Source organism: Diceros bicornis, chromosome 33 (assembly GCF_020826845.1).
Source record: "Diceros bicornis minor isolate mBicDic1 chromosome 33, mDicBic1.mat.cur, whole genome shotgun sequence".
Classification (NCBI taxonomy): domain Eukaryota; kingdom Metazoa; phylum Chordata; class Mammalia; order Perissodactyla; family Rhinocerotidae; genus Diceros; species Diceros bicornis.
This window is the reverse complement of record NC_080772.1, coordinates 29,402,898-29,424,107: the sequence shown is the minus strand read 5'-3', so window position 1 is coordinate 29,424,107 and position 21,210 is coordinate 29,402,898. Positions and strand designations below refer to the sequence as shown.

General features: G+C 35.9%; 1 long non-coding RNA gene across 1 annotated transcript; it reads right to left on the bottom strand.

Annotated features, from left to right (window-relative positions):
- Window positions 1-788: 788 nt before the first annotated feature.
- On the bottom strand, window positions 789-9,172 carry LOC131396572 (uncharacterized). Its single transcript, XR_009216587.1, has 3 exons — window positions 8,631-9,172; window positions 3,416-3,510; window positions 789-1,482 (listed from the first exon to the last, which is right to left on the bottom strand). It is a non-coding gene; the product is annotated as an uncharacterized LOC131396572 (long non-coding RNA).
- Between the last annotated feature and the right edge of the window lie 12,038 nt (window positions 9,173-21,210).

The following is a 21,210-nucleotide window of genomic DNA, read 5'->3' as shown; positions in this document are numbered from 1 at the left end:
GCCTCTTAACAAAATTTTCAGAGATATAAATGTTGAATGCAAGATGAGGTGGACAAAGGATTTGTAGAGTACTATCAAAATATTTCAATGAAAAGAAAAGAGGAGTAATGGGATGATAGCTAGGAACAGACACAAAGATAATTATTTTAAAGGAAAGTAGAGAGTTTAACATGCATGTTAGTGAAAATGGGACAATAGCAGGAGCAAAATTTTTAGGCAATAAGTTTGATGCAAAAAATTTGAAATTAATTATTGATGGAGCAAAATCTAGAATGGATATACGAATACAAATTTAAAGGCAGAGGTAGAATTTTAAAGTGGATAATAGCTAGAGTAAGGGAAAGGTGAGATGGATGTGAATATATGGAGGGAAATATATAAGGTTAATCACACTTGATGGTTTTCTCAGTAAAATCTAAAGCAAAAATATAATTATTATTTATTTCTTAATTTTCTGACATTTCTGAGGTTGAATAAAAAATGGTTACTGACAGATTCCAATGTGACCTTTATTGATTTTAATATTAGTAAGTCTTCTCTTCTGACAGTAGATATTCTTTACCTGCTTTCCCATTTCATTTAAAAACGTTCATTAGGATTTTATATTTGAGTCTATAGTTCCATCTTTAGTTTATTTTAGCATATGGAATGAAGAGAGAATTAAGTTGATTTTCTCCCATGAAACTAGGACTTTTTGTCCCCAACCATTTTGGCTATAATCATTTTGTTACCCATTAATTCATGGTGCTTAGTTTGTCATAATTTAAATATTTGTATGTATTGGCAACAGTTTCTAGGACATGCATTGTTTTCTACATTTATTTAAAAATATTTAAAGACTAGAAGGTAAACTGTAAAGAATAGTACAAAAAAAATCCACGTGTCTGTTACCTACCTTTGTCAAATCTTAATGAGTTAGGACTCTTCCAGGTCTCATTCCTCATTTTCTTCTCCAGTGATGACCTGTTCCAGCTACTCTGGTTGAGTAGCAAACCAGCCTGATCATAGTGGTAGGAATAACATCCATTTTACTGTTTATGGGTTCTGTGCATCAGAAATTGGGAAAGGGCTCAGTGGGGATGCCTTGTCTCTGTTCCATGATGTCTGGAGCCTCAGCTGAGAAGATTCGAAGCCTGAGGGTGACTTGATGGCTGGAGGCTGGAATCATTTGAAGGCTTGCTCACTCATATTTCCAGTGGTTGACGCTGGCTGTCAGCTGAGATCTCAGGTGAGGCTTTGTGGTACCTGAGGTCTCTCCAGGAACTGTTTAGGCTTCTTTACAGCATGGTGACTGGGTTGCAAAAGTGAGTATCCTCAAGGCACAAGGCAGAAATGCACGACACTTATAATCTAGTCTCAGAAGTCGTATAAAGTCACTTCTTCTGTGCTCTGTGGGTTGAGATAGTCACAAAGGTCCACCTGGGTTCATGGATCCATGAGTTCATAGACCCCATATTCAATGAGGAAAGTGACAAGGTCACACTGTAAGAAGAATAAGTGGGATGGAAGATATTATCATAGTTATTATTAGAATATAAAATCTGCCGCAGTATCACTACTTTGAATTTGATATTTAACATTTCCATGTATATTTAAATTTTTTACTAAATATGCATAAAGAAATGAAACTTTAATACTGTTTTGTGTGTTTTAAAACTTTATCTAAAAAATATATATTTTTTATTTGTGGCATTTTTTTAATGTTATTTTTAAGCTTGATCCAGATTAATATAAGTAGCTCTAGTTCTTTCATTTTAACTTCAGTATAAAATCCATTTGTGTAACTATACCACAATTTATTCTTATTCCTCCTGATAGATACTGAGCTATAGCTATATTGGATACTATCTATTTTATTATACATCGCCAAATTGATCTCCCAAAGTTGTGCTACTCCACACTCAACAACACATGTGAGAATTAGGGTTTTTTTTGTTTGAAAGTAACAAAAATCAATTACAGAAAACATAGACAGAAAAGAACTTATTAGAAAATTACTAAGTAAATCACAAAGTGGAAAGAAAAGCTAAATAACAAGGAGAGGAAGGACCAAAACCAGGGTTTTGTATGTTAGAACCAGAAATTAATGGTTGTCTGTTTTTTCTTTATAATCGTTCTATTGTGGTAATGTATATTTATAACATAAAACTTGTGATTTTAACCATTTTAAAGTGTACAGTCCAGAGGCATTCACAATGTTTTACAATCGTCACTGCTATCTAGTTTCAGAACATCATCCCACAAGGAAGCCCCTACCCATTAAACAGTTACTCCCCATACCTCCTCTCCCTACTAGCTCTGCCAACCACTGATTTGCTTTCTGCTTATGGATTGGCCTATTCTGTCTATTTAATATAAACAGAATCATACACTAGTAGTTTTTTGTGTCTGGCTTCTTTCACTTAGCATAATGTTTTCAAGGTTCCTCTGTGTTTTAGCATGTGTATCACTGTTTCATTCTTTGTTATGGCTGAATAATGTTCTGTTTTCTGGGTATACCGCCTTTTGTTTATTCATTCATCAGTTGAGGGACATTTAAGTTGTTACCGTGGTTTCCTTTTTAAAGTCCTGCCATTAGAACACACAGCGTCACCTCCATCCAAAACCACACATTCACTTCAGTTTGGATTCTTGGGAGAGTCAGTCTCACTGGCCTCACTTAGGTCATGTGTATGTATAGCTCTCTCATTGGAAAGTGAGGTTTTTTTGAGTGACAACCTTATGAGACTTACATGAAGTCACATGGTAGATGTGTGTTGTAATTCCTCAAAACAGTACAAAGCAAAATGAATCAAAAACTAATGTTCATTTTGGGTCCCTTGGACAGTTTATTTAGCAGAATTTCCTCCAGTTTTCTAGCATGTTGATGGTACTCTATTGTATATTCTTTGATGATGGTCATTTACTCACTATGTACTCTGTGGCCTATTTCAGTGAGATTTTAGGTGTGAGGAACAGTGCTGCCAGAGTTCAGATTATTATGTGTTCAAAAGTCATGATCTAAAAAAAAAAAGTCACAATCTAATTATTTACAAATAACAGTGATTTTATGTAAACTGCATCTGTCTAGAAAAGAGTCAGCCCCAAAATGAGCCTTCAAACCAGTGGGGGGATAAAAATCCTCTTCTGGAAACAAGAATGCACAGAGCTAACTTCAAAGATGTGAAGAATCAGGTGAAAATTATTGACCTCTCTTGTAGTTACCGTGGGGGCAAAAGAGCTGTGGGACTTCAGGTGGGGGTGGGGTTGTAGAATTTGGCTGTGTGTGAAGTAGAAGTGTCGTTAATAATTGAAACTGACCAACAAAAGAATGAGCAGGCTGCCAAAGGAAATTGCAATGAGGCTAGAAGAACATCTGTCATGGTAATGAAGATTCTTTGTTTTGGAGGGAGTCATGTATCTCTCAGATTCTTACCAGCTCAATAATTCCAGGATTTCAGACAAAGGTTAGTTATGGTTTCCTCACCTATTTACCCGTCTTTCTAAAATGGCACGTGCTTCAAGTTTCGCCTAGGAAAATGACATACAAATCCTAAGGATCAAAGGTGTCAGCTCATGTTTGACTTAGGTGTTTAGTGCTAACTTGATGAAAATTCGTAATTCTACCTCCTTTCTAGACCACGGATAAAACAATTTTTTTATTTCTTGTAAATTTTCAAAATCAGACTTATCAAAAGCCATTATAAAATATGTTTAATTAAGCTATGTTAGATCTTTCAATTAAAATGCACTGTATTTTAGGAGCTTATAATGAAAATGTCATAGCTAAGTCATCAGACTGTGGACCACCTATCATGTGCAGGCACAACAATAAGCACATGGTCTGTACCTTTACACTGCTCGCTGGAGAGTTTTCCATCTAAATGAGTAACCATCATACTATCTAGGAGTTTAAGGAGGGATGAATTGACTGTATAGAGGAGGCTTCCCAAGTAAAATGGTAATTTATTTATTTATTTTTATTTTTGTGAGGAAGATCAGCCCTGAGCTAACGTCCATGCCAATCCTCCTCTTTTTGCTGAGGAAGACCGGCTCTGAGCTAACATCTGTGCCCATCTTCCTCTGCTTTATATGGGACGCCACCACAGCATGGCCTAACAAGCCGTGCGTTGGTGCACGCCCGGGATCCAAACCCTGGGCCACCAGCAGTGAAGTGCGCACACTTAACCACTACACCACGGGGCTGGCCCAGAGAATGGTAATTTAAATGGGTGTGGAAGAATGAGAAGTTATCCAGAAGAACTAGTACAGATAAGGTCATTCCAGGTAGAAGGAACAACATGTTGAGAATAATGAATGTGGCATGTTTTGAGGGTTATATGCAATTTGATAATGTTACAGCAAAAATATGAAAGAGAAACAGTGGGAGATGAAGCTGATAGAGTCTGTATCGTGAAGAGCTTTCTATGCTGTATTAATAAGATTAAACTTTGTTTTCTAAGGCAGTGGGAAGACAATGGATTATTTAAGATTACATTCCTACAAAGGTTGTAACAATCAAGAACCAGGAGTTTGGGAAGTTAGGTGAAAATGAAGAAGCTCTATGAAAAAGCATGATACTGTTCAGAACAAGGGAAGGATGGTGACTAAAAGAAGGGGGAAAGGCAGATGGCTAACTGCCATGTACCGAGGTCAGAGAATATAATTTACCTATTCTAACTTAAAATGTTAACTAGCATGGCTAATGTCAGACTAGAGCACAGTGCACTTCCTTAATTATCCTCAGGTTGGGTTACAATTCAGGCAGAGAAAGGGGAAGTATGACATACAGAGCCATACACTAAAGAATGAATATTATATAGAGCACCCATATTATAGATTTTCCATGTGAAAAGGAAACAGATAATTCATTCATTACTATGAAAATGGTAGCAAACAATTTGGTCATGGTTTCTATTTAATGAATTTATAGTCTAGAAGGTCAGGTTACTATTTTTTCAATTTACATTTTCTGACAGATTACTACCAAAATCACAGAATCTTTATACTTAAGTTTAAACTTCAAGGGTATTATGTAAAATTCATGAAAAAACAAAGTGTAATAGGAAATTGGAATTAGCTATATTTAGGACGTATGTTTGTATGTCTGTGTGTGTGTTTTACAATGTATTATGTGAAGCATTAATCCATCAAAAGATAATAATCCGGGGCTGGCCCGGTGGCATAACAGCTACGTTCATACGCTCCGCTTCAGCGGCCTGGGGTTCGCAAGTTCGGATCCCGGGTGCAGACCTATGCACCACTTATCAAGCCATGCTGTGGCGGCGTCCCATATAAAGTAGAGGAAGATGGGCACAGATGTTAGCCCAGAGCCAGTCTTCCTCAGCAAAAAGAGGAAGATTGGCATCTAATGTTAGCTCAGGGCTAATCTTCCTCACACACACGCACACAAAAGATAGTAATCAAAATCAGTGATTATTTTGATGGTAGAAATAAAACAGAGTATTTTATAAAATTAGTTAATAGATTATAGAAATAATATACTAGAAAGATGGGTCTGTTTTCTTGGGCTAAAATTTTGCTGAATTTAGTAATTAAAAATCTTAAAAATTATACGATGATTATCAGTGAGACAAGAAGTTCTTGAATAATGTCATTTAAAGACGCATTCAATAGAAATAAAATAGCCTCAGAGTTGTGATTTTTCTTTTGACTGTCACCACTTTATAAAAAATGAAAACTCTCTTTGCTGTGAACCATTAGAAATTATGCTTTCATCACTGCTGGGAGATGTGTTTTCATTACTAGCAGCAGGAAATAAAATAGAAAACTAATTTAGCTGAAAATTATTTTCACAGTATCTCCATTTTAAGCAGAGAGAAAGAATAGTTTATCTTTTAAAAGGAGAAATTAGTATTAATAAATTATACCCAATTCTTAATTACAATCTGTCCAAGAAATAAAAAACATTTATGCGTCATTTTTCCTGATAAAAGAAGGTCTTTTGATTTGGAAAAACCAACCATGGATTGTTTTAAAACAATAATGCCAAAACAAAAGGAAATATGTGAATTAGGGGACGTATATACTAGGCATTTGAAGCCTTTTAGATTTTGCTCTTTTCCTTTCAACGAAACCTAACCACACTTCTTTTCCCACTTACCTAGAGTTCTGTGCCATCCCTGGGTCAGTTTGACCCAGACCCATTCCTCTCAGTTCCACTGTGTGTCCCTGCTCTGTGTGTCAGGGAGGCTGACTCACGCAGGCTGCGTAACTCGAGCTCTCTTACTGAGGAGTTTTGGTGGATTTGCACAGCAAGAGTCATTGGCCAGAAATGGGAAGGCAGCAGCAAGAGAGAAGGAAGGGAGGAGAAGCCTGGGTGGTACCATTTATGTCTGGAGCCTACATGGCTCCAGCACCTCCTGGACAGGAGAGATGTGGTTCCACCTTCTCCAGGTGACACCGTCCCTGGGTTTCTCCCACAGTCTCACCCATTTGCCTCTTCTACCTAGGGATTAGCAGTGGGTCCCTGCTGTTGACAATCTCTGAGTTTCTTCACTGTTCACTTCCATAACCTGTGTAAGTAATTTTATGCATTAAACACCTTCTGTTATAAATAATTGGAGTCTTTTCTCAGATCCCAACTGAATCAGACACTCACATACTGAGTTCTGTCCTAAATTTCTACATAATGAAGTAAACGCAAGAGGTGATGTGATCGGAATGAAAGGAAACCATCTCAGCATGTGAGATGAATAGAAATATGATGGGATGGCATTTAAATATTTGAATATTGTACTATGTCTGAGACAGGAATAGTCTTGTCCTGCCTGAAGGAGGTTATAGGTGAGCAGAGAGCTCTTTTTCTTCTAGAATGACTAGGGCTCCTGAGCTTTCTCCATCACACTGGGGGCCTTTGAGAATTTTATCAGGGCAGAAACCCTATCCTTTTTGGTAACTTTTGCCAGTGAAAGGGGCCTTTGATACTATTACAATGAAGGGAGATTTAACTTCCTGTCATCCCTGGGATAATGTTAAAGATAATGATCCATTTTGAGCAACGTTACAGGGGCCAAATAAGGGCAACATATGCCCACAGCCAATCTGGGATTAGCACTGTGATTCTGCTGTAAGAACGCTGGAGGCCGGGTCACAAAAGGAGATCACCACTGACTTGAAACGAGAACAAATTATTACTCTTTCCACAGATAAGATCTGTCTCTGAGACAAGAGAAAGAAAAGAAGACAATTCAAGCTGCCTTTCTTATAACTGAAGTTCATGATAGTGTTTATATTTTTGATAATTCCGAAAATAAGGAAATACTGCTTAGAGGTCCAAGGTATGAACAAAACAGGGAGAGGACACTCTGAGAATAAAAGCAGGTAAAAACCAGTTCAGCAGTTTGATTTTTACCCCTGTCTGTGGCTTTTCCAGTAAATAAGAAAAGCTGAAGTAAGCAAGACATTATGCAGAGTGAAACTTTGCATCCCTTGGAGAGAGAGTCCATACTTTACAGATGAAATCTGTGGGGTCTTCGGTTTCTAAATGCCATGAAGGAAAAATGAGAGAGAAGTGCATGGAATTTTGAGGACCAATGGGAAGAAATAAGATTTAGGCATCATCAAGCATCATTCAGGGAACATAGTCTCATCACATGAGAAAACTAACAATTCAGACAAGAAAATTAAATGGACTGTGAAAGCAGATGAGTAACGAACGTTTTCTAATTCTATTGAGGTACTTGTAAAATAAGGCTAAAAATGGACCTAATATAAGCCTAGGAATAATAATACAGCTATAATGCAAATAGCAGAACAAGGTATATTGGTTGACATTTCTAATAAAACATATTTTTGTAATTTCTTAGATGTACTTTGTGGTGATGCGTTCAAATACCGAATCTCCTGATAGTGATTTGTACTTTGATTTTATCTGGGCATGAAGTCCTTAGATGTTCATTAGCTATTCTTTCTAATACATTGCTTTGCCATATTCTTTCTATTGTCATTTGTTCCATTTCTAAAATAGTATATTCTCTCTTGTGATTTCATAATGTTGTGTTTTGAGACCTCTAAGGTACTTTATCACACTATCGTATGGAGTAAAAAAATAAATAAAGCTAAGATTGGTTTAAAATATAAACACTTTAGGTCATGGCTATGCAACTTCAAAACATGAATATTTTATTGATTCCAAATTCACAAAACTGTAATTTCACAGTTGCTTAAAAATTTAAGGTACATTTTATTCCACTCAATGAACTACCTATGTAAAAATATGAGCTATGATTTGTTGGTTGGAGAGTTTCAATTATAGTAAAGGTAATTATATTTCTTTCTGAAATAAACTTTCATTCTCTGGATAATTACATTTTGAACGAAAAGAAAAAAATCAAAACCTTGGGTTACCCTGGAGATTTGCTTTTCTTGGTACTTTGTTATTTTGGCCTCATGATGGCACCAAAGGGTAGGAAATTATTTTTTGAATTCCATTTACTTAGTGAATTGCAATAAAAAATAAAATTAGCAAAGGACAGCCAAGTTTGCTGAATCTTTGATATAAAGAGAGTTGGGGAGTGGGTACAGTTTTGGGTATGTTCTCTTTCGTATAGACAGTTACAATTCCTTCCAACTTTTCTTCATGCAAGACACATTCTCTCTCCTTTTTCTCAAATTATTTTGTCCCCTACCCGTTATCCTTTCTCCCAGTTCATCTCCTCTGTTGCAGCAAGGAAAAGGCACTGCTGAAAAAAAGATTTGCTTAATCTAATCATAACAATCAACTTGTGTCTGAATAACTTTGAGAGACACATGATTAGCAGACAGCTGATAAGGAGACTACTGTAAAAGGAAATGTACATCATAAAATATAAAAAATGCCCTTTGAGGTGATATCTCACTCATTTTCTAATTTCTTAGAGAATAGAAATTTAGAATCTAATTTGACACCATAATAAATCTTACTTAAGATTAATGGCAGCCGTCTCAGCTGTTGTCTTATATTTCTCATTGTAGACGAGACATAGTTAATGTGCGTGTTCAAACGAATGCCCTGCTATGTGTGCACCTCCATATATCAAACCTGTGCACGAGGTTTCTGTTACACATTGAGAGGGAGTGAAATAAATGTAAGATGTGTTCCCTTTCCCTTCAAAGAAGCCCAGCTCAAGTAAGAAAACATGACTATATCAAAAAATAACTAACAATAGCAGTTAGTAACAATTTAAAGGCCTTGAATACTCGGAAATAAAAATAGTACAAAATGCCCTTTATTTAAGAAAAAACTTAAAATGTGATATAATGGATTTTCCCCCCTAAATGTAAAACAGAAACACATTTTTAAGATGAGTAAATTATGTTTGGTAACATAACTTTTATAACCTGCAATTGACTTTCTTAGTCTATGGAATATAAAGATTTTTACGTGTTTTCTGTTTCCTCAGTTGTGTTAAGAGTTGGTATAAAGCACCACAAATATAACTTATAGCACAGCACCTAATCTTTTCTTTCTAGTTTCATTGGGCTTTGGGACGCTTTCACAAGGTTTGTGTACAGTCATTGCTGTTATCTACCTCCCATCCACAACATCTCTCTCTTCTGCCTACAACCAACTGTAGTGAGATGAGGTACTTTCCTGCTTCTCCAAAGACCCTTGGGTCAGCTTGCTTGGAGAGTATTCTCTGCTTCTGTGTGGCCAGTATCACTCTTCCTTTTTGTACTCCTAAAATCACCGCAGTAAAGTAAAGAAAACATCCATTACTGAAATTTGTGAAAAATGGAATAGTCTTTTGGTCCTGGTTTCCTATCAAATCTTGCATTGTAAATTTACATATTCTCTCTCTTCCTAAGATTCCTGAGATCCTTGAGCTTGGGCTAGAGGGCAATCTGAGAAGTATAACTTGAGTCATTGTGCTGGATCAACTTTGTCCCTTCACTATCTTTTCCTTTTAAGGAAAGTTTCTTCTCTACTGGGCATAGTACCTGGGCAGCTAAGGGATGGGCTTTGTCCCTCAATAGCCTGGAGACCTTAGCTTTGGAGAGTTGTGTGGGTTATCTCATAGCCTCTAAATCACTTTATTCATGGGGATTACTGCCATTGTTTTCAGTGGAACCAACTTGCCAGATAACCAGATATGCCCATATGTATACATACTTGTCTGAACACTCTAAGAATATATATTCATCTAGTTTAGCCTCTTACTCTGGGTTTTCTGTTTTATTGGAAATAATCTATAGTTTCAGATTATTAGTAAAGTAACACAACACAGGACAACTTTACAAATGAAAAAAAATTAGCTTATTTTCATCGACCACTGTTATTTTAACAAGAAATGTAAAAAAAAAAATTTGAAGACTTCTTTGTAGTGGGCTGACTTTTGATACAGGCATGGAGATATGTTCCTGTCAGCTACTTGTTTCACAACATGTTTCCAACAAGGATTCTTCAAATTCAAAGCCCTCTTCTAGGAAATGTTGGAGACACCCCTCGGAAGCGTGGAATAACAGAGATATAACTGTGATTGTATTTGACTGAACTGCATAGCAAGCAATACACTCAGTGTTAGATGTTGAATAGGCATCTAAAAAAAGGTAGGGTATCCACTAGTCCAGAATAATTGTGGACTTTATCCAAGGATACACCCAGCACAGAGGCGAGGACTTTGAATGACCTTATTCTGCTTGTCTGCTTAAGTGATTTCCATCATCTTCAGCATGCTTAAAATCATGCCATTTCAGGATATAATTAAACCTACAAAAGGGTACTGTAGGTATAGGTATAAGATTCCTATAATTTTATTTTGATCACTTTCATCTTTATCAGCTTCTGGAAATGGAAAGTTTTGACTGGGTTACATTAAAATTGTTACATAATTGTAGAAACTGACGCTAGAGATGGTTCTTGAAATTCATTTGAATAGGCTCTCTTCTATATGGACAAAATCATACATGGATTTTGAAATTTAAGACTGAAATAATACTATTAATTAAATTGGTGCCCCTCATCTTCAGATGAAGAAACCAAGGAATAGAAAGGTTAATTACTTGCAGCTAGTTGATGATGACACTAGACTGGAATCTAGGACTTTTAGATAATTGTTGAGTATTTTTTGTTTTTGTTTTTGTCCATATTGTTTTTCCTCAGAAAAATAAAACAAAAATATATTACCTGTTGGATAAAAAAATTGAGGACCCTGAGTTCAGAAACATAAAATCTAATTTTGTATTACCCTAAGTATATGGATTCTTTTTCCCTTCTAAAATTTCCATCTCTGCCTCAAAGATGGAAAATACTAAGATATACCGTGTTTCTTATTGTTTAGCAGCCCACACCTTTAACTATTATAGAAGGGGAAAAAAATAGCATAAATTCAATAAAAAGTTTGTACTTATTAACAATTTATTAATGTATTTATAACAAATGCCTGAATAAATATTGTTTTACTTCAATTCTCCAATATGATATTTACAGGAGCAAAACAAGCTTATATATCTATAACACACACACATATATATATAGTCAAAATTGACTCTAGTGGAACCATTTTAAAATGGAGTTGGAGCTGCCTTTCCAGAGACACTGCCTTGCAGTCTTGAACTTTGGGCCAAAACTTTGGACTGGGCCAAAAGGGCAATTGTTTTACAAGCAATTGTTTGAGAAGTCAGCAGGAGAACAGACATCCTGATTAGAAAGACTGAGGATCGTGGACTTTCTGATGATAGAATCAATAGTCAATCCATGTTTAGCCAAGAACTAGCTCTCTGCCTCCAACTCCAGTTAAAATTCTTTGTAATACAACCTCCCCTCTTTGCTTTTAAAAGCCCCTGACTTGTACACCCTAGTGGGACACTATTTGGGTTTCTACCTGAATCTGTGCTGCCTGAATTGCAATTCTTTGATCCCAAATAAATGCTTTGTCTCTTAAACTGGTTTCTGTTTTCGCAGGTTAACAATATGTATACATATATATAGTCACACACATATACATGCATATATAATATATGAGTGCACACAAAAAATACACACACACATATAAAACTTCTATTATTAGCAACCTAATATGCATAAAGTAGTTAGAACTTTTAATATTTCTAAGGCTCTGAAAACAATATCTGGCATATGGTAAGCATTATGTACGTGCTTCCTTCTTGCTATGATGATGCAGTTTGTAATCTAACAACCTAGATTTCAGATCCATGAAGAACAATAAAAATACATAGGCCTATTTTTCTTTTAAAAATATAAATTTATTTTCTATACAGACGGATTAAAATCATCTCCACTACGGCTGCAAAATTTCTGAAAACATTACATGTCCACCAGTCAGTAAATACTAAGTGCTAAATAAGTGGTACGGAAAATAAGTCTTGTGGAAGTTTAGAAGAAGGAAAGATTGCTTCCAGATGAAATGATCAGGGAATGCTTTACAAGAGAAGGCAGGATTTGAGCTGTGCTTTGAAAAATAGGCAGGATTTGGATCAACAGAGCAAGGGAGGTTGGGTTGAGAGGTGTTACAGGAGGAGTAAAGTGTAGAGGCAGAGCTTAATTTTCATTTTTTCTGCCTCCGGGTTGATGAGAGGAGATAAATATACTTAAGCATGAAGCCAAGAGGGAAATCTTTCTCTCTTTCCCTGACTTTTGAACTCTTTCCCACTATCACTATATTTTTCAAAACGAGGCTCCCTGGAAGATTCTCCTTTCCATTACACTCCCTCAGATAATGATATATTCATATCTGTTGGTTTGAAAATAATGTGTTTCCATAATTATGACACTATTTCATATTTACAGTGTTGAAATGAAAGCGTGTGTGTGTGTGTGTGTGTGTCTGTGCGCGCGCGCGTGCGCACATTTTTTATAATCTGCATTTCTCTAGCTCGTAAGGAAACAAGGCAGATGTGTTTTCCTTTTTCCCATCAAAGTAGGGAGAAAGGCATTGTCCCTACTCAAGCAAAACAACAACTGAAGTACAGTTAGACATCAGAAGATGCAGAGCATGCCATGGTTAATAAACTTCATGGAAATCTGGCCACAAGGGGTGGCTGTGGAGATACACGTCTCCTCAGAAAACAAAGCTCTACTCTTCATCTACAAACAGCTCTGTTACCTATATCATCTTAACTGGCAAGGGACACATTGTCATATATACTGCCTAATAAAAGGTATGTGACAATCTAACCATTAGTAAGGTGTATAATTCACAGACTCTTAACCTAAGGAAAATAAAATTAGGAATGGATGTCTGCTGAAAAAAAAATCTCCTAAATACGTATCCAAGCTGAAAATAAATGATTTGGAGATTTTCTGCTGTTTAGGATTATCTGCACCAGTGAGCCCCTCTATTACCGCTTGTAACCAAGTGTTGACTTGGTTTGTCTGCCATAAGCTACCCCAGCTGCAAGGATATGTAGTAATTATGATAGATTTGGGATATCTGTCAGTGTAAATCCCTGATTCAGTTATGTATACAAATAAAAGTATTTTATTTGGTCAAAGTTGCTTTGAAACGTACTCAAAGTGAATTTTGGGTTAATATATGAAAAGAATGCTTCAGCAAACATGAGATTGGTGAAAATTAGCTGGATTTGATTTTCCCTAAATAATGTAGCCTCATCTGTTAATATACACCAGTTCAGTCTACGATATTTATTCCACCCGTTTTGTGAGCAAAATCTTGTGATTGCATCACCTGAGGAGTTATTTAGATGTGATTAAAGCTTAGAATTTCAGCTGGCCAAGCCCACAAAGTTTGTGGCTCCACTTTGCACCTTAAAACTTGCATTTGCACCTGCAAAAAGCTGAAATGAATCGCAAGTCAGCACATGTGTGTTCCATTATTCATTTTTTATGAGCAGATGTGGGTGATGTGGGCAAAGAGCTAGAGGCGTCTTTAATTGAGAAAACCTGTGGGAAAGTTATCCCTAAATCTCTCCTAGGGAATTGATTTAGAACACGACACATCATGATTTGGAAACTACGAGTCAGACCCAAATGTTGACCAGACAACCTAAACTTGAACGTAGGCTGTCAAAAATGAATATTAAGGACATTAATCCTCAGATTTTCTTCCTTTCAAAGTTTCTCTTTGAATAATGCTGTATCCATTAGGGTTTCTTTTTGTTTTGTTTTAATGTTCACTCTAAAATAATATGAACCATCAGGATTAAAGACATAAAACCCAGTGGCATTCATTTGTAGAAAAATTAATTGGGTCCCAAACTTATATTTTCATGCTTCCTTCAAACAGAAAGAATCTTAGAATTGTGTAATTTAAAGATATTTTGTCTCATTTACACTTAACACATATTTGAGTATTTATTCTGTAGAAGAGACTCCTCTAATTGCTAGTTATGAGAAGTGGAGGCAAAAGTGAATGAGACACAGACCCTGACATAAAGAAATATATATTTTAAAAAGCACAGTTTAGAAAGCTTGGCTATTCTAGAGCTTATAATAATGGTATGGCTTCTGGTCAGATCAACTCAAATTGTATATGCAATTGAAAATTAGATTGTTTGTTCCACAAAAACTAATGGTATGCCTATATAAGCCAGTGTCAGTGTTAGGCACTGAGGAGACAATGAGAAATAAGCCCTTAAGGAATTGATAATCCAATGAAGGAGAACAATGTGATTAGTGCTAGCATATATGGTGCAAGGGACTGATGGAAAACAGCAGGAAAAGAACCTACCTCAGCACTGGGGAATCGGAGCTAGAAAATGACATCCACAATTAGACCTGAAAGATATGTCGGTGTTAGGCAGTTTGGAGAAGGCATGGAAAGATGTAGGTAGAGAAAGAAGCATGCAGAAGATACAAAGACGAGAAAAGATGGTGACTTAGAGGAACAGCAAGGAGAATTGTCACACACAAGCATAGAGAGAGAAATAGTAGGGAAACTGAAGTTGAAGAGATAATAATTAGACATATTAGATAGCTAATATTTGTCTATTACTTACTATGTGCCAGACAGTATTCCAAGAACATTAGAGAATATATCTCATTCAGTCTTCACCAAAATCATATGAAGAGATATCCCTATCTTAAAAACCAGAATTCTGAGGCTTAGAGAAATTAAGTACTTGCCCCAAACCTCCACTATTAGATGACAGATTTCAAACCTCGGCTCCAGTTTCCATGTTCTTGACTGTATACTGTGGGGCTTCAAAGGAACGAGTTGAGACATGTTGAGCGGTTTGTACTTTATCCAAAGAACATTTGGCAACCATTGAGGAGTTTTAGGTAGTTCTTGAATTTTTGCAAAGTAAAAAAAAAAAAAAAAGAGAGCGAACAAATGATTGGATTTTGCAATCCGGAAGAACATCTAGGAGGCTATTTTAATATTCTAGAGAAAGATAGGAATGTAACTAAGATAGTGCAGAGAGATGGAGAAAATTGAAAAATTTTAAGTGATATTGAGGAGGCAAAAGGCAGCAGCAACAGGATTTGTTGAGGGAAATATTTGGGGCAATAAGTTAGAGTGGCTGAGTTCTTGGCTTCCTGTTTAAACTTTATGTACTCTCAGAGGCCTTTCCAGTGCCTGGTCCCTCCACAGACATCTTTCGCCACAGAGTTGAGAAATAGTGCCTGTTCTTTGGGTTTTTACAGCACCCTGAGGACACCATTATCCATCCTGTTCATATGACATGGTCCTTCCCTCTTGATTCAGGCTTATTGAGGTTATCTTTTACATTCAGCATCTCCAGAAGCTAACAAAAGTTTGTTGAAATATTTGTTGAATGAGTACAATGACACGTATAAGCGGTTGGGAAGAGCAGGTGATCAGGAGATACTAGAGAGTAACATCTATGTCGTATCTGCTATCTTAAAAATAAAGAGAAAGAACTGGAAATACAGGAGGCATTTTTATCGATTCATTTTCATAGAGCATGGGGTTTAGAAAGAGAAAGGAGAACATGGGGAAAGATGACTGGCTATAAATATTGTGTTGAGGAATAGAATTTGTCTCGTTGGGCAATGGCTTAAAATATTCAAGTTGGGATCTTTTCCTGAGGATGAACTGCATCTTACATATTTATCAAAAGACTGTTCATTTTATCAAGACCTCTTCAATATGAAAATTCAAGGGCCAGAGGGGGGAAATCAGCAAAAAAACATTTTTAGAGAAAACATTGGGAATAGCATGATAAAAGGACAAAAATGGAAGGAGTGGCAAGGATAAGATAGTTACAAATGGAGCCTGGAAGAGAGGGACTGGAGACAGTGTGGGAATGCAGAGCATGGATAAGAAGCCAAATGAGATTGTTTTGGGCACTATGGTGGAACACAGGAACAGCTTTTAGGAACCATCATGAGCTTGATGATGCAAGACTCAGCATTGTCTGCTTCCATTAGTCCTGTTCTCTGAGCTTAAGACTCCAAGAATTATTCCTACCTAGAAGTGGGGCAACATCATCAACCAAACTTTCTGTTTGGAGCTCTCTAGTTGGCTGCTGTTTTACTTGACCTTGCTCATCTCTCATCTTTTAACTCCCAATTATCCATTTGCATCACCTGAATATATAATCTCCTATATCCTGTTCACCTAATTATATATGTATTTGTGAATTCCTCTGTGGGTGGAGAGTAATTTCTTAGTGATTGTATATCACTTCTTTCTATCTTCATAACACTTCACATGGAGTCTTGCATGTAAAAGGCATTTGAAAAGTGTTAAATATATAGTAGAGAAAAATGTGATATAATAATTTTATAGTCACTTTGTAAGGAGGATGGATCCAGATAACAAATGGGAGAATCTTATTTGCTGCCTTTTTGTCAACTTGAAGACAGCATAAATGATGACTGTGGGATGTGATATATTAGAGGACGTAAATTAATCCACATTTGAAAAGAAGAAAGGCATAAATGGGCCAAGGTGGAAGTGGAGCGTGTTGGGAGAACGGGATGAGAAGTTGCAGCTGGAGAGTTTAAAAGAGAGAGGAGCTGGATGCTGGGAACCTGACTTGGAAGGAAAACATAGAAATTTTGAAGTAAATTTTTATGCCTTGAGTTATGGAAGCCCTTCTACTAATTCATTTATTAATCTTTAATAAAATATTTATTACTTAGAAGAATCTAATAGAGATTTGTTGGAATCGTGGGGAAAGATGGGAAGGTCTGAGTCCTGGTCATGGAGGCAAGAATAGAAACTTCCTATACGGTGCAGCTGAATTAGAGTTAGAAGGTAGGGAGGCAGGTAGATATAGAGATAGAACCAGATCTTCAGGGAGAAAAGCCAAGTAACCCTGTGTAGTCACTCTGTGCTTTTAAACAAAGAGTCCACCATGGATGAAAATAAAAAGGAAGAAAATAAGGGTTTTGTCACTATGACAAAACACCAATGTAGCCAGACAAGGAGAAGAAACAGGAATAATAGAAAATGCAAATCTCAAACTGTCACCTAGGCAGGCTGGAATAGGGCCGAGGCTCAGTGCAGCCAGCCATATAGCTCTGGTTCTGCCTTTTAAACCCTATGATAATCAGTGTACCCAAAATGTAAAATTTGAGATAGTAACTGATTAACTGTGTTAACATATTTGAAAATACAAAACATTGATGCTTAGAACATAACAGATGTTCCAATAATTTTTATTTCTTTTCCTGAAACTTCAACTCTTCAGATAGCTGCTGAAATTTCTATTCATGTTTAAACAATGAAGAGAATGATGGGACCCACTGTCAACCTAACTTTTAAAACAGGTGAAAATTGTTTTGTAATATAAGAATAATAGGGACCTTGTGAGAAGGGTTGTGTCACCTTAAAGTTCCCAATTGTTCGTGAATGGAAACACTGGTCATAATCAGACATGTGCCAGGATATGGTCATGATACTAGGTAATCATCATCATCGTCATCCCATTGCTTTTTGGCAATGTCTTTAAAATGACCACCTCTCCCAACTCTGACTTATCTCTTAGCTTTCGGGGTGGTAGAAGGTTGTCCCAGTTCCTTCCAGTCTATTTCAAAAACACTGGGTAACATGGTGGCTACAGTTTAAGAAATGCACAAAGTACAGTTTTGTTCTCTTCATCTTTGCCACCACCAAAGATCATTTTTGCTGAAACTCCCTGCACTAGCAGCTTCTTTGCTGACCACAAGGAGATAGCCATTGTCAGAGATGGGGGTGCAATCACAATGCCAGAACACATCTGTACCACTTTAATGGTCCTTTTATGTATCTTCCCTGGAACTAATAAGATTAGAAACTAGATTGAACACCATAGAGCTCATTCTATCTACACAGTGCCTTCCAGGAAACTGCTTTATTCCTGTTTCCAGACAGCCAGAGTTGTATAAGATGATTTGACTTAAGTCATATCATCTCTAAGCTTCTACCATTACAGATTTGATCCCACTGCTTGACCCCCTAAAAGGGAGGATGAGTTAAGAAGGCTGGGAGCCTCCCAAAATGAATATCAGACTCCTGAATTGCAACTTATCCAAATGAAAAAAAAAATGGGGAAGATAATATATAAAGATAGATATAGCTGCACAGAGAGCAATTTAGTAAGACATAATTTTAAAAGAATTGGTAGAAAAGATGGACCGGATGATATTTAGTTAAGATTGTACATTAGCGTGACACAGAACAACATAAGATGCACCATGGATGCTTAGATCTGCAATGAGAAAAATGTATAGGCAACAGAAAGACTTTTTTGTTTTATTTTGTTTTTGTTATTTTGTTCAAGGCGTGATCAAGATTAAGGCATGACTATGCAGTGAAGCCAAAGGTGTAACGTAAAGAGTTGAAGAAAGTAGGTATGCTCAACCGTTTCTATTTCTTTTTCATGCCAAAGGGGATAGGTTTTAGATGAGGAAGTTTAGAATAAGCATTGATGTAAAATCATGGTTGAGTGAAAAGACTGTAAGAGACTACTTAGCAGCTCTTCCAACTCCGAGCAGTTGGAGCTCTGCTACTATAAGAACTTGCATATGCACTTTAAATTTTCCCAGTGATCTCTACAGATTCAGTGGAACTAAGAAGAAACACAAGAAGACAGGAAACAGGCACCTGCTGTTGCCATTTTCATTGAGGGAAAAGTGGAGGCTACAATGTATAAATCAATAAGCATGGCTTCAGTACTGGACAAAATTCTACAATGGCTTATTATATAGGTAATTAGCAAGATTATTTAAGATTTAGAACAATACTAGCTTGAATTCATCATATGCTGTATCTAGGTTAGCCTCATTATTTTGATACATTAGATAGATGAGATTCAAGAAACATATAGACATAGCCTTTGGACGTTAGCAAGGATTCTGAATAAGTTTTCCATTATATCCTTTGGAAGAAAATGGAGAAATGAGAGCTCTGTGATAGAAAATAACATATGATAAATTTTTACTCTTTTAAAAATTTTACATAGAATGAACTGGGTCATGAGTGTCTTGAGGAATATCTTTTATTTATCTTGGTACATCAGCATGGAGCACATGGTAGAGGCTCAAAAAATGCTAATATCTGACTGAATGAAGGAGTGAATATTGAATAGATCAATTCAATATTTGTTGATTATCTAAGCACTTTTAACTAGAGACTGAGCTGAAAGAAACATTGCAAGGTGGCTTCAGTTAAGGTTCCATGGATACTTCTGGACTAAATACTTGCTGGCAGTGATAAGGTTAACTCTGAATCTATTTTTTATTTTGAAACACACTAATGATTGTTATCAGTTAGACTGAGACGTTTGTGTCAACGTTGTAGGTAATTACATCTAAGGCACAGAAAGTAGAAGCTCAATGATTGACATATTCTTTTAAAATTTTTTGAATGTGCCCAGATCTTTAGCAGAACTACCTTACATCATAAAAAGCTGAAAGTATTAGAGGCATTGTCTCTAGAATTGCACTTATTTTCTGTATGTGATATGGTGACTAACTTGAGGTTGTATATTTAATGAGCTCGAAATACTTTAACTTAATATATCTAGTTTCATTTTACAATGAATGAGGAAACTTTGACCTTACAATGAATGGATCAGAGTTGGCAAGAATTGTGCCTGGTAGTTTTGTGATGCAGATTTCAGCTAATGGACCATGTAATTAAGATGACCAATTGCTAATGCAGTTGGAGAAATTCCAAGAACTCTGATATGAAGCCTACCAATTACAGTGCATTTCCCACTACTATCTAAGGGGATTAATATTTCTTTTCATTGGCTTTATTGAAATTCTTCAACAAATTTAGGAATATTTCAATTCATAATGGAAGAAATAGTATTATATCTATTTGTACAGTAAAGTACAGGAAATGAGAGAGGCATAGCTCATCTCTAAGTATCTATAATAGTTCTATCTGGTACTTCTTTATGTAATAGTACTTTCATAATTATATTTTATCCCACTGATATTGAGTGTATATAAATGAATTCACAATATATTGATCTTTGTGTCAAGGATTAATAAATAATCCAAATAGAGGTGAAAGGCAGGGGATAACATACATAGAAAAGTCAATTTTTTTAAGATATACAATGTCAGTAAGTAATAAAGAAGCTTTGTCATAATTAGAGCATTTTTTTCTCCTTCTTTATTTTTACCGCTATATTTTTCCTAGGTGCTCAATAAATGTTTATGGAACAAGATTGAATCATCAATAACACAGTAATAGTAAAATTTTATTTTGAAAGGCATAATTCCAGTGTTGACTTAAAACATAAGTGATTTAAATCTCTCATGCTAAGCATTGTATATGATACTTAATTTTGAGTCAATGTATGTTAATTGAAAAAATGCATAAATAAATCCTCTACTCTTCAGTTAGCTCTAATTGGATGTTATTTGTTTTGGTAACGTTGTATTACTCTAAAAGAAGATTGACACATGGGTAGAAGAAAGTCAACATTTATAATACCTGAGTGGTCAGAACTTGGCTGTTTGTTTTATATTATTCTCCTTGTCTGTGTTTAAATTATTTAGAAATTTAAAAATACTTAGTATGTCTTATTGTTGTGTTGTTGATTTTTTCTTCAATTTTAACAGTTCTATAACATTTATTAAATATTTTTGTCTTCATACAGTACTAAGTGGTGGAAATATAGCTGTGTGTAAAAGCATCCATAGTTTTGTTTCTTTCAAGCTCTTCCTCTGAAAAACACATAGGCATGAACTGAGCTAAAATAAAGACATTTTTAAGTTCATAGCTGAGTTTTCAAGAAAGTAAAGGAAATTGTCAAGTACTTCCTCTTTCCCCAACAATACAGAAGGATTTAAAAGCTGATATCAAAATTGCAAAGCCAATATGAAATCTAGAGCGTTTCTTG